This window comes from Ambystoma mexicanum, chromosome 2q (genome assembly GCF_040938575.1).
Source record: "Ambystoma mexicanum isolate Mex_15411 chromosome 2q, UKY_AmexF1_1, whole genome shotgun sequence".
Lineage (NCBI taxonomy): Eukaryota > Metazoa > Chordata > Amphibia > Caudata > Ambystomatidae > Ambystoma > Ambystoma mexicanum.
In genome coordinates, this window is record NC_090924.1 from 129,145,856 (window position 1) to 129,159,904 (window position 14,049).

Here is a 14,049-nt window from a genome sequence, read left to right on the forward strand (position 1 = left end):
GTGTTCTCTGTTAGCTCTCAGTAACATTCCTTGATTTGCTTGTGAGTTTTGGCCGTCCGATCTCAAAGTGGAAATTTGTCCTTCCCTCTGTACGCTGCATAGACCCTCAACAGGCATACTTGTATATGTGCGCATGCTTGATAGGACGTATGTTTTAGGCTGGATTGTGTGAGCTTCAGGCGCAAGGCATTTGATTAGTCTTTAAGCAGGTCCACTTGCAAAGCCCTTTGCACCTGTTCTCCCAGTCCCTACAAAGGGATGCAAGCAGTTGTTTCTGTAGTGTAGTGGTTAGCACGTTCGAGACCGGGCAGAAACACTCTCTGCTGGCATTTTACACAAAATCGTTTTTTTCCCCTTTTGTCACACACAAATGTAAAGTATGAACTTATTTGCGTTCCCATGGAAATAGCATATGCTCTCAAGAGCTTGAGAAATACACTGGGAAGGCAAGCATCCTCACATGTATTGTGTATATGGGGCCAATAATAAAATGCACGCGCCTTCATTTTGTGTATGTAATGTTGCAGAGCACAGAGAGGATTTCTTTTCCCTACTGCTGGGTATTTGGGTCTCTGGGATCACAGTTGGGTCCGCTCCGTCCTCTGAAATGGTGCATATTAGTTACATAGGTTAGTGTACCAAAGAAATATCACATTTTCATATACAGCTTCTTCATTTCTGTGTTCTGAGGGATTACCAGTTGTAAGAAATGCACTTGCCGGTACAGTGATTCCCTGGCTTTCTCTGGCCCGAGAAAGCTTTTCCTCTGAACTGGGAACAGAAGTTGGACTGCTTCTGCTGAACTTCCTGAAAGCATAGCTGGCGGGAGGAGGGACTTTTTGAGTGCTGGGAAAATTTGAGCTGGAAATTTGCATAGGCTGGACAGAGATTGCTTGGAGCAGCCAAAATATAATAACGGCCATGGCGCTCAAGTAAAGCAGAAAGCTTTTAGTATACACCTTTTGCACTCTTGTCAACGAAGCTGGGCTCTGTGAATGCTCACCCTACGCAAGAAAAGAGAACAGACTTTGCTGGTGACCTAAATATATCTCGCCTGATCGAGCACGATCGAGCTCTGAGTGAGCAGCTTTGCAATGGTCATCTTTACCAAAGGGGAGATGCTGCTTTTGCCAGTGTCACACCCATGCTCTCAGGGCTGGAGGGAGGAGGGCTGCTTTTTGTTTTTACAGGCAAAAGGAAAGGCCCAGCCCTCAGAGCTTCTGCCAATGCATATCCCAGCAGGTGCAAAATAAAGTCTTTCCCCCACCTTGCCAGCTGCAGATTGATCAGAAGACTGCTAGTCTAGTGTGTTGGGCCACTCTCTCTCTTCTGTGTATCGTCCCCTCTTATTACATAAACAGCATAAGAGGAAGGAAGGAAGGAAGGAAGGAAGGAAGGAAGGAAGGAAGGAAGGAAGGAAGGAAGGAAGGAAGGAAGGAAGGAAGGAAGGAAGGAAGGAAGGAAGGAAGGAAGGAAGGAAGGAAGGAAGGAAGGAAGGAAGGAAGGAAGGAAGGAAGGAAGGAAGGAAGGAAGGAAGGAAGGAAGGAAGGAAGGAAGGAAGGAAGGAAGGAAGGAAGGAAGGAAGGAAGGAAGGAAGGAACAGTGTATCGCAAGCACCTTTCACCCTGATGTCAATGGTCCACCAACCTTCGGGATGAGGAGTAGACCTGTGAAGACGCTCAGCCTTTGCATCATTTAGGGACGAGGACGGGCTTTAGGAGCAAACGTTAGGAAGAGATACTCTTGTGCTACAATCCTCAAGAGGTACAACTGCCAAGTCAAATCCCTACATATTGTCTAGACTACTCTGCAAGTGTAGGCTCGTTGGTCTAGGGGTATGATTCTCGCTTCGGGTGCGAGAGGTCCCGGGTTCAAATCCCGGACGAGCCCATTGATTGGTGCCTGGCCCGATACTTTTTTACACATGTGTTTTTCAATTCTATAGACTCTGGACTGATGGATGGACAATGGTCGATGAACATTGGGCTTCCTAAGCCTCTTTGCGGACCGCCTCATTGCGCCATGCATTAAGGAGTCCCAAGTAGCTCTCAGTCACCTTTCTGGATTTGTTTGTTAATTCATGGCTGTCCCATACCAATGCCTAAAGAGGCCCTTACATCTTCAGACTGCACGGCCTCTCAGCTGGCACACTTGTCTGAGTGTTCATGCTTGTAACGCCGTGTGTGTGATGAGCTGCATTTGTAAAGCTTTGGGCGTGAGGCATTTGATAAGTGTTCAAACAGAGACAATTGCACTGTTACTTGACCCTATTCTCTCAACCGCCAGAGGGCATAGCATGCAGCAGTTTCTGTAGTGTAGTGGTTATCACGTTCGCCTTACACGCGAAAGGTCCCTGGTTCGAGACCGGGCAGAAACAGCAGAGGGTGGCATTTTACACTTTTCATGTTCCACCATCTCGAAGCTCAAGCCATGAACTTATTTGCAGTTGCAACGGAAGAAGCAGTTCCTCTGACACGCTTTGAAATAAATTCTGAGTAGACGAGCGCACTCACATTTGCTCCGAATATGTGATGAATTAAAATTGCATGCCTGCATGTGTGCGTGCTTATGTATAGTTGGATGGAAAGCTGAGGGAGCAGTTGTGCAATGCTATTTCTTACAGAAGGGTGGCGCTGCTTTTCCCTGAGCAATGTTCATGCACCCAGGCAGATGTGATATTGGATTTTTCTTTTTTTCAAGGGCAAAAGAAAATTCCTAGCCCTCAGAGCTTCTGCCAATGCAGATCCGGTGCAAAATGAAGGCTCTCACTCGCTCACTTTGTCCACTTTCAATTGATCAGCAGACCGCGTTGGTGTTGTGCTAGATTTCTTCTTCTGTGCATCAACAGCTCTTTTATACGTACCCTTCACGGGCGAATGGAAGGGAGGGTGTGCCACCAGCTTCATTGATCCTGATGTCAATGTGCCAACACCTTCAGGACGAGAAGAAGAGCTATGAAGACAGTCAGAGCGTGCCGACTGGGGCATTCATTTGGCTCATACACCGACAAGGCTTTCAGCGGCAGGAACAAACTTCAGGAATAGGCATTCTTGGCCTCGAAGCCTAAGGGGGGTGGAAACGCTGAGTACAATTCCGTCAGATGATCACAGGACCGTGGCTCGTTGGTCTAGGGGTATGATTCTCGCTTTGGGTGCGAGAGGTCCGGAGGAGCCCGATCAAGGTGGGTAACTTGAGCTCCTTTTTTTTTTTCCAATGTTATTTTCATTGGACAGACTCTCTGGCTTTCTCGGTAAGCAGTAGTCGATGAACAATTCACTTCCTGAACCTCTTTGCCTGCCATGTCCTTGCGACAAGCACTTTGTGTTCTCTGTTAGCTCTCAGTAACATTCCTTGATTTGCTTGTGAGTTTTGGCCGTCCGATCTCAAAGTGGAAATATGTCCTTCCCTCTGTACGCTGCATAGACCCTCAACAGGCATACTTGTATATGTGCGCATGCTTGATAGGACGTATGTTTTAGGCTGGATTGTGTGAGCTTCAGGCGCAAGGCATTTGATTAGTCTTTAAGCAGGTCCACTTGCAAAGCCCTTTGCACCTGTTCTCCCAGTCCCTACAAAGGGATGCAAGCAGTTGTTTCTGTAGTGTAGTGGTTAGCACGTTCGAGACCGGGCAGAAACACTCTCTGCTGGCATTTTACACAAAATCGTTTTTTTCCCCTTTTGTCACACACAAATGTAAAGTATGAACTTATTTGCGTTCCCATGGAAATAGCATATGCTCTCAAGAGCTTGAGAAATACACTGGGAAGGCAAGCATCCTCACATGTATTCTGTATATGGGGCCAATAATAAAATGCACGCGCCTTCATTTTGTGTATGTAATGTTGCAGAGCACAGAGAGGATTTCTTTTCCCTACTGCTGGGTATTTGGGCCTCTGGGATCACAGTTGGGTCCGCTCCGTCCTCTGAAATGGTGCATATTAGTTACATAGGTTAGTGTACCAAAGAAATATCACATTTTCATATACAGCTTCTTCATTTCTGTGTTCTGAGGGATTACCAGTTGTAAGAAATGCACTTGCCGGTACAGTGATTCCCTGGCTTTCTCTGGCCCGAGAAAGCTTTTCCTCTGAACTGGGAACAGAAGTTGGACTGCTTCTGCTGAACTTCCTGAAAGCATAGCTGGCGGGAGGAGGGACTTTTTGAGTGCTGGGAAAATTTGAGCTGGAAATTTGCATAGGCTGGACAGAGATTGCTTGGAGCAGCCAAAATATAATAACGGCCATGGCGCTCAAGTAAAGCAGAAAGCTTTTAGTATACACCTTTTGCACTCTTGTCAACGAAGCTGGGCTCTGTGAATGCTCACCCTACGCAAGAAAAGAGAACAGACTTTGCTGGTGACCTAAATATATCTCGCCTGATCGAGCACGATCGAGCTCTGAGTGAGCAGCTGTGCAATGGTCATCTTTACCAAAGGGGAGATGCTGCTTTTGCCAGTGTCACGCCCATGCTCTCAGGGCTGGAGGGAGGAGGGCTGCTTTTTGTTTTTACAGGCAAAAGGAAAGGCCCAGCCCTCAGAGCTTCTGCCAATGCATATCCCAGCAGGTGCAAAATAAAGTCTCTCCCCCACCTTGCCAGCTGCAGATTGATCAGAAGACTGCTAGTCTAGTGTGTTGGGCCACTCTCTCTCTTCTGTGTATCGTCCCCTCTTATTACATAAACAGCATAAGAGGAAGGAAGGAAGGAAGGAAGGAAGGAAGGAAGGAAGGAAGGAAGGAAGGAAGGAAGGAAGGAAGGAAGGAAGGAAGGAAGGAAGGAAGGAAGGAAGGAAGGAAGGAAGGAAGGAAGGAAGGAAGGAAGGAAGGAAGGAAGGAAGGAAGGAAGGAAGGAAGGAAGGAAGGAAGGAAGGAAGGAAGGAAGGAAGGAACAGTGTATCGCAAGCACCTTTCACCCTGATGTCAATGGTCCACCAACCTTCGGGATGAGGAGTAGACCTGGGAAGACGCTCAGCCTTTGCATCATTTAGGGACGAGGACGGGCTTTAGGAGCAAACGTTAGGAAGAGATACTCTTGTGCTACAATCCTCAAGAGGTAGAACTGCCAAGTCAAATCCCTACATATTGTCTAGACTACTCTGCAAGTGTAGGCTCGTTGGTCTAGGGGTATGATTCTCGCTTCGGGTGCGAGAGGTCCCGGGTTCAAATCCCGGACGAGCCCATTGATTGGTGCCTGGCCCGATACTTTTTTACACATGTGTTTTTCAATTCTATAGACTCTGGACTGATGGATGGACAATGGTCGATGAACATTGGGCTTCCTAAGCCTCTTTGCGGACCGCCTCATTGCGCCATGCATTAAGGAGTCCCAAGTAGCTCTCAGTCACCTTTCTGGATTTGTTTGTTAATTCATGGCTGTCCCATACCAATGCCTAAAGAGGCCCTTACATCTTCAGACTGCACGGCCTCTCAGCTGGCACACTTGTCTGAGTGTTCATGCTTGTAACGCCGTGTGTGTGATGAGCTGCATTTGTAAAGCTTTGGGCGTGAGGCATTTGATAAGTGTTCAAACAGAGACAATTGCACTGTTACTTGACCCTATTCTCTCAACCGCCAGAGGGCATAGCATGCCGCAGTTTCTGTAGTGTAGTGGTTATCACGTTCGCCTTACACGCGAAAGGTCCCTGGTTCGAGACCGGGCAGAAACAGCAGAGGGTGGCATTTTACACTTTTCATGTTCCACCATCTCGAAGCTCAAGCCATGAACTTATTTGCAGTTGCAACGGAAGAAGCAGTTCCTCTGACACGCTTTGAAATAAATTCTGAGTAGACGAGCGCACTCACATTTGCTCCGAATATGTGATGAATTAAAATTGCATGCCTGCATATGTGCGTGCTTATGTATAGTTGGATGGAAAGCTGAGGGAGCAGTTGTGCAATGCTATTTCTTACAGAAGGGTGGCGCTGCTTTTCCCTGAGCAATGGTCATGCACCCAGGCAGATGTGATATTGGATTTTTCTTTTTTTCAAGGGCAAAAGAAAATTCCTAGCCCTCAGAGCTTCTGCCAATGCAGATCCGGTGCAAAATGAAGGCTCTCACTCGCTCACTTTGTCCACTTTCAATTGATCAGCAGACCGCGTTGGTGTTGTGCTAGATTTCTTCTTCTGTGCATCAACAGCTCTTTTATACGTACCCTTCACGGGCGAATGGAAGGGAGGGTGTGCCACCAGCTTCATTGATCCTGATGTCAATGTGCCAACACCTTCAGGACGAGAAGAAGAGCTATGAAGACAGTCAGAGCGTGCCGACTGGGGCATTCATTTGGCTCATACACCGACAAGGCTTTCAGCGGCAGGAACAAACTTCAGGAATAGGCATTCTTGGCCTCGAAGCCTAAGGGGGGTGGAAACGCTGAGTACAATTCCGTCAGATGATCACAGGACCGTGGCTCGTTGGTCTAGGGGTATGATTCTCGCTTTGGGTGCGAGAGGTCCGGAGGAGCCCGATCAAGGTGGGTAACTTGAGCTCCTTTTTTTTTTCCAATGTTATTTTCATTGGACAGACTCTCTGGCTTTCTCGGTAAGCAGTAGTCGATGAACAATTCACTTCCTGAACCTCTTTGCCTGCCATGTCCTTGCGACAAGCACTTTGTGTTCTCTGTTAGCTCTCAGTAACATTCCTTGATTTGCTTGTGAGTTTTGGCCGTCCGATCTCAAAGTGGAAATATGTCCTTCCCTCTGTACGCTGCATAGACCCTCAACAGGCATACTTGTATATGTGCGCATGCTTGATAGGACGTATGTTTTAGGCTGGATTGTGTGAGCTTCAGGCGCAAGGCATTTGATTAGTCTTTAAGCAGGTCCACTTGCAAAGCCCTTTGCACCTGTTCTCCCAGTCCCTACAAAGGGATGCAAGCAGTTGTTTCTGTAGTGTAGTGGTTAGCACGTTCGAGACCGGGCAGAAACACTCTCTGCTGGCATTTTACACAAAATCGTTTTTTTCCCCTTTTGTCACACACAAATGTAAAGTATGAACTTATTTGCGTTCCCATGGAAATAGCATATGCTCTCAAGAGCTTGAGAAATACACTGGGAAGGCAAGCATCCTCACATGTATTGTGTATATGGGGCCAATAATAAAATGCACGCGCCTTCATTTTGTGTATGTAATGTTGCAGAGCACAGAGAGGATTTCTTTTCCCTACTGCTGGGTATTTGGGTCTCTGGGATCACAGTTGGGTCCGCTCCGTCCTCTGAAATGGTGCATATTAGTTACATAGGTTAGTGTACCAAAGAAATATCACATTTTCATATACAGCTTCTTCATTTCTGTGTTCTGAGGGATTACCAGTTGTAAGAAATGCACTTGCCGGTACAGTGATTCCCTGGCTTTCTCTGGCCCGAGAAAGCTTTTCCTCTGAACTGGGAACAGAAGTTGGACTGCTTCTGCTGAACTTCCTGAAAGCATAGCTGGCGGGAGGAGGGACTTTTTGAGTGCTGGGAAAATTTGAGCTGGAAATTTGCATAGGCTGGACAGAGATTGCTTGGAGCAGCCAAAATATAATAACGGCCATGGCGCTCAAGTAAAGCAGAAAGCTTTTAGTATACACCTTTTGCACTCTTGTCAACGAAGCTGGGCTCTGTGAATGCTCACCCTACGCAAGAAAAGAGAACAGACTTTGCTGGTGACCTAAATATATCTCGCCTGATCGAGCACGATCGAGCTCTGAGTGAGCAGCTTTGCAATGGTCATCTTTACCAAAGGGGAGATGCTGCTTTTGCCAGTGTCACACCCATGCTCTCAGGGCTGGAGGGAGGAGGGCTGCTTTTTGTTTTTACAGGCAAAAGGAAAGGCCCAGCCCTCAGAGCTTCTGCCAATGCATATCCCAGCAGGTGCAAAATAAAGTCTTTCCCCCACCTTGCCAGCTGCAGATTGATCAGAAGACTGCTAGTCTAGTGTGTTGGGCCACTCTCTCTCTTCTGTGTATCGTCCCCTCTTATTACATAAACAGCATAAGAGGAAGGAAGGAAGGAAGGAAGGAAGGAAGGAAGGAAGGAAGGAAGGAAGGAAGGAAGGAAGGAAGGAAGGAAGGAAGGAAGGAAGGAAGGAAGGAAGGAAGGAAGGAAGGAAGGAAGGAAGGAAGGAAGGAAGGAAGGAAGGAAGGAAGGAAGGAAGGAAGGAAGGAAGGAAGGAAGGAAGGAAGGAAGGAACAGTGTATCGCAAGCACCTTTCACCCTGATGTCAATGGTCCACCAACCTTCGGGATGAGGAGTAGACCTGTGAAGACGCTCAGCCTTTGCATCATTTAGGGACGAGGACGGGCTTTAGGAGCAAACGTTAGGAAGAGATACTCTTGTGCTACAATCCTCAAGAGGTACAACTGCCAAGTCAAATCCCTACATATTGTCTAGACTACTCTGCAAGTGTAGGCTCGTTGGTCTAGGGGTATGATTCTCGCTTCGGGTGCGAGAGGTCCCGGGTTCAAATCCCGGACGAGCCCATTGATTGGTGCCTGGCCCGATACTTTTTTACACATGTGTTTTTCAATTCTATAGACTCTGGACTGATGGATGGACAATGGTCGATGAACATTGGGCTTCCTAAGCCTCTTTGCGGACCGCCTCATTGCGCCATGCATTAAGGAGTCCCAAGTAGCTCTCAGTCACCTTTCTGGATTTGTTTGTTAATTCATGGCTGTCCCATACCAATGCCTAAAGAGGCCCTTACATCTTCAGACTGCACGGCCTCTCAGCTGGCACACTTGTCTGAGTGTTCATGCTTGTAACGCCGTGTGTGTGATGAGCTGCATTTGTAAAGCTTTGGGCGTGAGGCATTTGATAAGTGTTCAAACAGAGACAATTGCACTGTTACTTGACCCTATTCTCTCAACCGCCAGAGGGCATAGCATGCAGCAGTTTCTGTAGTGTAGTGGTTATCACGTTCGCCTTACACGCGAAAGGTCCCTGGTTCGAGACCGGGCAGAAACAGCAGAGGGTGGCATTTTACACTTTTCATGTTCCACCATCTCGAAGCTCAAGCCATGAACTTATTTGCAGTTGCAACGGAAGAAGCAGTTCCTCTGACACGCTTTGAAATAAATTCTGAGTAGACGAGCGCACTCACATTTGCTCCGAATATGTGATGAATTAAAATTGCATGCCTGCATATGTGCGTGCTTATGTATAGTTGGATGGAAAGCTGAGGGAGCAGTTGTGCAATGCTATTTCTTACAGAAGGGTGGCGCTGCTTTTCCCTGAGCAATGTTCATGCACCCAGGCAGATGTGATATTGGATTTTTCTTTTTTTCAAGGGCAAAAGAAAATTCCTAGCCCTCAGAGCTTCTGCCAATGCAGATCCGGTGCAAAATGAAGGCTCTCACTCGCTCACTTTGTCCACTTTCAATTGATCAGCAGACCGCGTTGGTGTTATGCTAGATTTCTTCTTCTGTGCATCAACAGCTCTTTTATACGTACCCTTCACGGGCGAATGGAAGGGAGGGTGTGCCACCAGCTTCATTGATCCTGATGTCAATGTGCCAACACCTTCAGGACGAGAAGAAGAGCTATGAAGACAGTCAGAGCGTGCCGACTGGGGCATTCATTTGGCTCATACACCGACAAGGCTTTCAGCGGCAGGAACAAACTTCAGGAATAGGCATTCTTGGCCTCGAAGCCTAAGGGGGGTGGAAACGCTGAGTACAATTCCGTCAGATGATCACAGGACCGTGGCTCGTTGGTCTAGGGGTATGATTCTCGCTTTGGGTGCGAGAGGTCCGGAGGAGCCCGATCAAGGTGGGTAACTTGAGCTCCTTTTTTTTTTTCCAATGTTATTTTCATTGGACAGACTCTCTGGCTTTCTCGGTAAGCAGTAGTCGATGAACAATTCACTTCCTGAACCTCTTTGCCTGCCATGTCCTTGCGACAAGCACTTTGTGTTCTCTGTTAGCTCTCAGTAACATTCCTTGATTTGCTTGTGAGTTTTGGCCGTCCGATCTCAAAGTGGAAATATGTCCTTCCCTCTGTACGCTGCATAGACCCTCAACAGGCATACTTGTATATGTGCGCATGCTTGATAGGACGTATGTTTTAGGCTGGATTGTGTGAGCTTCAGGCGCAAGGCATTTGATTAGTCTTTAAGCAGGTCCACTTGCAAAGCCCTTTGCACCTGTTCTCCCAGTCCCTACAAAGGGATGCAAGCAGTTGTTTCTGTAGTGTAGTGGTTAGCACGTTCGAGACCGGGCAGAAACACTCTCTGCTGGCATTTTACACAAAATCGTTTTTTTCCCCTTTTGTCACACACAAATGTAAAGTATGAACTTATTTGCGTTCCCATGGAAATAGCATATGCTCTCAAGAGCTTGAGAAATACACTGGGAAGGCAAGCATCCTCACATGTATTGTGTATATGGGGCCAATAATAAAATGCACGCGCCTTCATTTTGTGTATGTAATGTTGCAGAGCACAGAGAGGATTTCTTTTCCCTACTGCTGGGTATTTGGGTCTCTGGGATCACAGTTGGGTCCGCTCCGTCCTCTGAAATGGTGCATATTAGTTACATAGGTTAGTGTACCAAAGAAATATCACATTTTCATATACAGCTTCTTCATTTCTGTGTTCTGAGGGATTACCAGTTGTAAGAAATGCACTTGCCGGTACAGTGATTCCCTGGCTTTCTCTGGCCCGAGAAAGCTTTTCCTCTGAACTGGGAACAGAAGTTGGACTGCTTCTGCTGAACTTCCTGAAAGCATAGCTGGCGGGAGGAGGGACTTTTTGAGTGCTGGGGAAATTTGAGCTGGAAATTTGCATAGGCTGGACAGAGATTGCTTGGAGCAGCCAAAATATAATAACGGCCATGGCGCTCAAGTAAAGCAGAAAGCTTTTAGTATACACCTTTTGCACTCTTGTCAACGAAGCTGGGCTCTGTGAATGCTCACCCTACGCAAGAAAAGAGAACAGACTTTGCTGGTGACCTAAATATATATCTCGCCTGATCGAGCACGATCGAGCTCTGAGTGAGCAGCTGTGCAATGGTCATCTTTACCAAAGGGGAGATGCTGCTTTTGCCAGTGTCACGCCCATGCTCTCAGGGCTGGAGGGAGGAGGGCTGCTTTTTGTTTTTACAGGCAAAAGGAAAGGCCCAGCCCTCAGAGCTTCTGCCAATGCATATCCCAGCAGGTGCAAAATAAAGTCTCTCCCCCACCTTGCCAGCTGCAGATTGATCAGAAGACTGCTAGTCTAGTGTGTTGGGCCACTCTCTCTCTTCTGTGTATCGTCCCCTCTTATTACATAAACAGCATAAGAGGAAGGAAGGAAGGAAGGAAGGAAGGAAGGAAGGAAGGAAGGAAGGAAGGAAGGAAGGAAGGAAGGAAGGAAGGAAGGAAGGAAGGAAGGAAGGAAGGAAGGAAGGAAGGAAGGAAGGAAGGAAGGAAGGAAGGAAGGAAGGAAGGAAGGAAGGAAGGAAGGAAGGAAGGAAGGAAGGAAGGAAGGAAGGAAGGAAGGAAGGAAGGAAGGAAGGAAGGAAGGAACAGTGTATCGCAAGCACCTTTCACCCTGATGTCAATGGTCCACCAACCTTCGGGATGAGGAGTAGACCTGTGAAGACGCTCAGCCTTTGCATCATTTAGGGACAAGGACGGGCTTTAGGAGCAAACGTTAGGAAGAGATACTCTTGTGCTACAATCCTCAAGAGGTACAACTGCCAAGTCAAATCCCTACATATTGTCTAGACTACTCTGCAAGTGTAGGCTCGTTGGTCTAGGGGTATGATTCTCGCTTCGGGTGCGAGAGGTCCCGGGTTCAAATCCCGGACGAGCCCATTGATTGGTGCCTGGCCCGATACTTTTTTTACACATGTGTTTTTCAATTCTATAGACTGTGGACTGATGGATGGACAATGGTCGATGAACATTGGGCTTCCTAAGCCTCTTTGCGGACCGCCTCATTGCGCCATGCATTAAGGAGTCCCAAGTAGCTCTCAGTCACCTTTCTGGATTTGTTTGTTAATTCATGGCTGTCCCATACCAATGCCTAAAGAGGCCCTTACATCTTCAGACTGCACGGCCTCTCAGCTGGCACACTTGTCTGAGTGTTCATGCTTGTAACGCCGTGTGTGTGATGAGCTGCATTTGTAAAGCTTTGGGCGTGAGGCATTTGATAAGTGTTCAAACAGAGACAATTGCACTGTTACTTGACCCTATTCTCTCAACCGCCAGAGGGCATAGCATGCAGCAGTTTCTGTAGTGTAGTGGTTATCACGTTCGCCTTACACGCGAAAGGTCCCTGGTTCGAGACCGGGCAGAAACAGCAGAGGGTGGCATTTTACACTTTTCATGTTCCACCATCTCGAAGCGCAAGCCATGAACTTATTTGCAGTTGCAACGGAAGAAGCAGTTCCTCTGACACGCTTTGAAATAAATTCTGAGTAGACGAGCGCACTCACATTTGCTCCGAATATGTGATGAATTAAAATTGCATGCCTGCATATGTGCGTGCTTATGTATAGTTGGATGGAAAGCTGAGGGAGCAGTTGTGCAATGCTATTTCTTACAGAAGGGTGGCGCTGCTTTTCCCTGAGCAATGTTCATGCACCCAGGCAGATGTGATATTGGATTTTTCTTTTTTTCAAGGGCAAAAGAAAATTCCTAGCCCTCAGAGCTTCTGCCAATGCAGATCCGGTGCAAAATGAAGGCTCTCACTCGCTCACTTTGTCCACTTTCAATTGATCAGCAGACCGCGTTGGTGTTGTGCTAGATTTCTTCTTCTGTGCATCAACAGCTCTTTTATACGTACCCTTCACGGGCGAATGGAAGGGAGGGTGTGCCACCAGCTTCATTGATCCTGATGTCAATGTGCCAACACCTTCAGGACGAGAAGAAGAGCTATGAAGACAGTCAGAGCGTGCCGACTGGGGCATTCATTTGGCTCATACACCGACAAGGCTTTCAGCGGCAGGAACAAACTTCAGGAATAGGCATTCTTGGCCTCGAAGCCTAAGGGGGGTGGAAACGCTGAGTACAATTCCGTCAGATGATCACAGGACCGTGGCTCGTTGGTCTAGGGGTATGATTCTCGCTTTGGGTGCGAGAGGTCCGGAGGAGCCCGATCAAGGTGGGTAACTTGAGCTCCTTTTTTTTTTTTCCAATGTTATTTTCATTGGACAGACTCTCTGGCTTTCTCGGTAAGCAGTAGTCGATGAACAATTCACTTCCTGAACCTCTTTGCCTGCCATGTCCTTGCGACAAGCACTTTGTGTTCTCTGTTAGCTCTCAGTAACATTCCTTGATTTGCTTGTGAGTTTTGGCCGTCCGATCTCAAAGTGGAAATATGTCCTTCCCTCTGTACGCTGCATAGACCCTCAACAGGCATACTTGTATATGTGCGCATGCTTGATAGGACGTATGTTTTAGGCTGGATTGTGTGAGCTTCAGGCGCAAGGCATTTGATTAGTCTTTAAGCAGGTCCACTTGCAAAGCCCTTTGCACCTGTTCTCCCAGTCCCTACAAAGGGATGCAAGCAGTTGTTTCTGTAGTGTAGTGGTTAGCACGTTCGAGACCGGGCAGAAACACTCTCTGCTGGCATTTTACACAAAATCGTTTTTTTCCCCTTTTGTCACACACAAATGTAAAGTATGAACTTATTTGCGTTCCCATGGAAATAGCATATGCTCTCAAGAGCTTGAGAAATACACTGGGAAGGCAAGCATCCTCACATGTATTGTGTATATGGGGCCAATAATAAAATGCACGCGCCTTCATTTTGTGTATGTAATGTTGCAGAGCACAGAGAGGATTTCTTTTCCCTACTGCTGGGTATTTGGGTCTCTGGGATCACAGTTGGGTCCGCTCCGTCCTCTGAAATGGTGGATATTAGTTACATAGGTTAGTGTACCAAAGAAATATCACATTTTCATATACAGCTTCTTCATTTCTGTGTTCTGAGGGATTACCAGTTGTAAGAAATGCACTTGCCGGTACAGTGATTCCCTGGCTTTCTCTGGCCCGAGAAAGCTTTTCCTCTGAACTGGGAACAGAAGTTGGACTGCTTCTGCTGAACTTCCTGAAAGCATAGCTGGCGGGAGGAGGGACTTTTTGAGTG

The 14,049-nt window shown here is 47.3% G+C and overlaps 8 non-coding genes across 8 annotated transcripts; all 8 read left to right on the forward strand.

The window, feature by feature from the left end:
- The first annotated feature begins 1,818 nt into the window (after positions 1–1,818).
- On the forward strand, positions 1,819–1,890 carry TRNAP-CGG (transfer RNA proline (anticodon CGG)). The gene has a single exon. It is a non-coding gene; the product is annotated as a tRNA-Pro (tRNA).
- Positions 1,891–2,304: 414 nt separating this feature from the next.
- Positions 2,305–2,377, forward strand: TRNAV-UAC (transfer RNA valine (anticodon UAC)). The gene has a single exon. It is a non-coding gene; the product is annotated as a tRNA-Val (tRNA).
- Positions 2,378–5,103: 2,726 nt separating this feature from the next.
- On the forward strand, positions 5,104–5,175 carry TRNAP-CGG (transfer RNA proline (anticodon CGG)). Its single transcript has one exon. It is a non-coding gene; the product is annotated as a tRNA-Pro (tRNA).
- A 414-nt stretch (positions 5,176–5,589) lies between these two features.
- TRNAV-UAC (transfer RNA valine (anticodon UAC)) lies at positions 5,590–5,662 on the forward strand. Its single transcript has one exon. It is a non-coding gene; the product is annotated as a tRNA-Val (tRNA).
- A 2,721-nt stretch (positions 5,663–8,383) lies between these two features.
- Positions 8,384–8,455, forward strand: TRNAP-CGG (transfer RNA proline (anticodon CGG)). Its single transcript has one exon. It is a non-coding gene; the product is annotated as a tRNA-Pro (tRNA).
- Positions 8,456–8,869: 414 nt separating this feature from the next.
- Positions 8,870–8,942, forward strand: TRNAV-UAC (transfer RNA valine (anticodon UAC)). The gene has a single exon. It is a non-coding gene; the product is annotated as a tRNA-Val (tRNA).
- Positions 8,943–11,698: 2,756 nt separating this feature from the next.
- Positions 11,699–11,770, forward strand: TRNAP-CGG (transfer RNA proline (anticodon CGG)). Its single transcript has one exon. It is a non-coding gene; the product is annotated as a tRNA-Pro (tRNA).
- Positions 11,771–12,185: 415 nt separating this feature from the next.
- On the forward strand, positions 12,186–12,258 carry TRNAV-UAC (transfer RNA valine (anticodon UAC)). Its single transcript has one exon. It is a non-coding gene; the product is annotated as a tRNA-Val (tRNA).
- Positions 12,259–14,049: the final 1,791 nt, after the last annotated feature.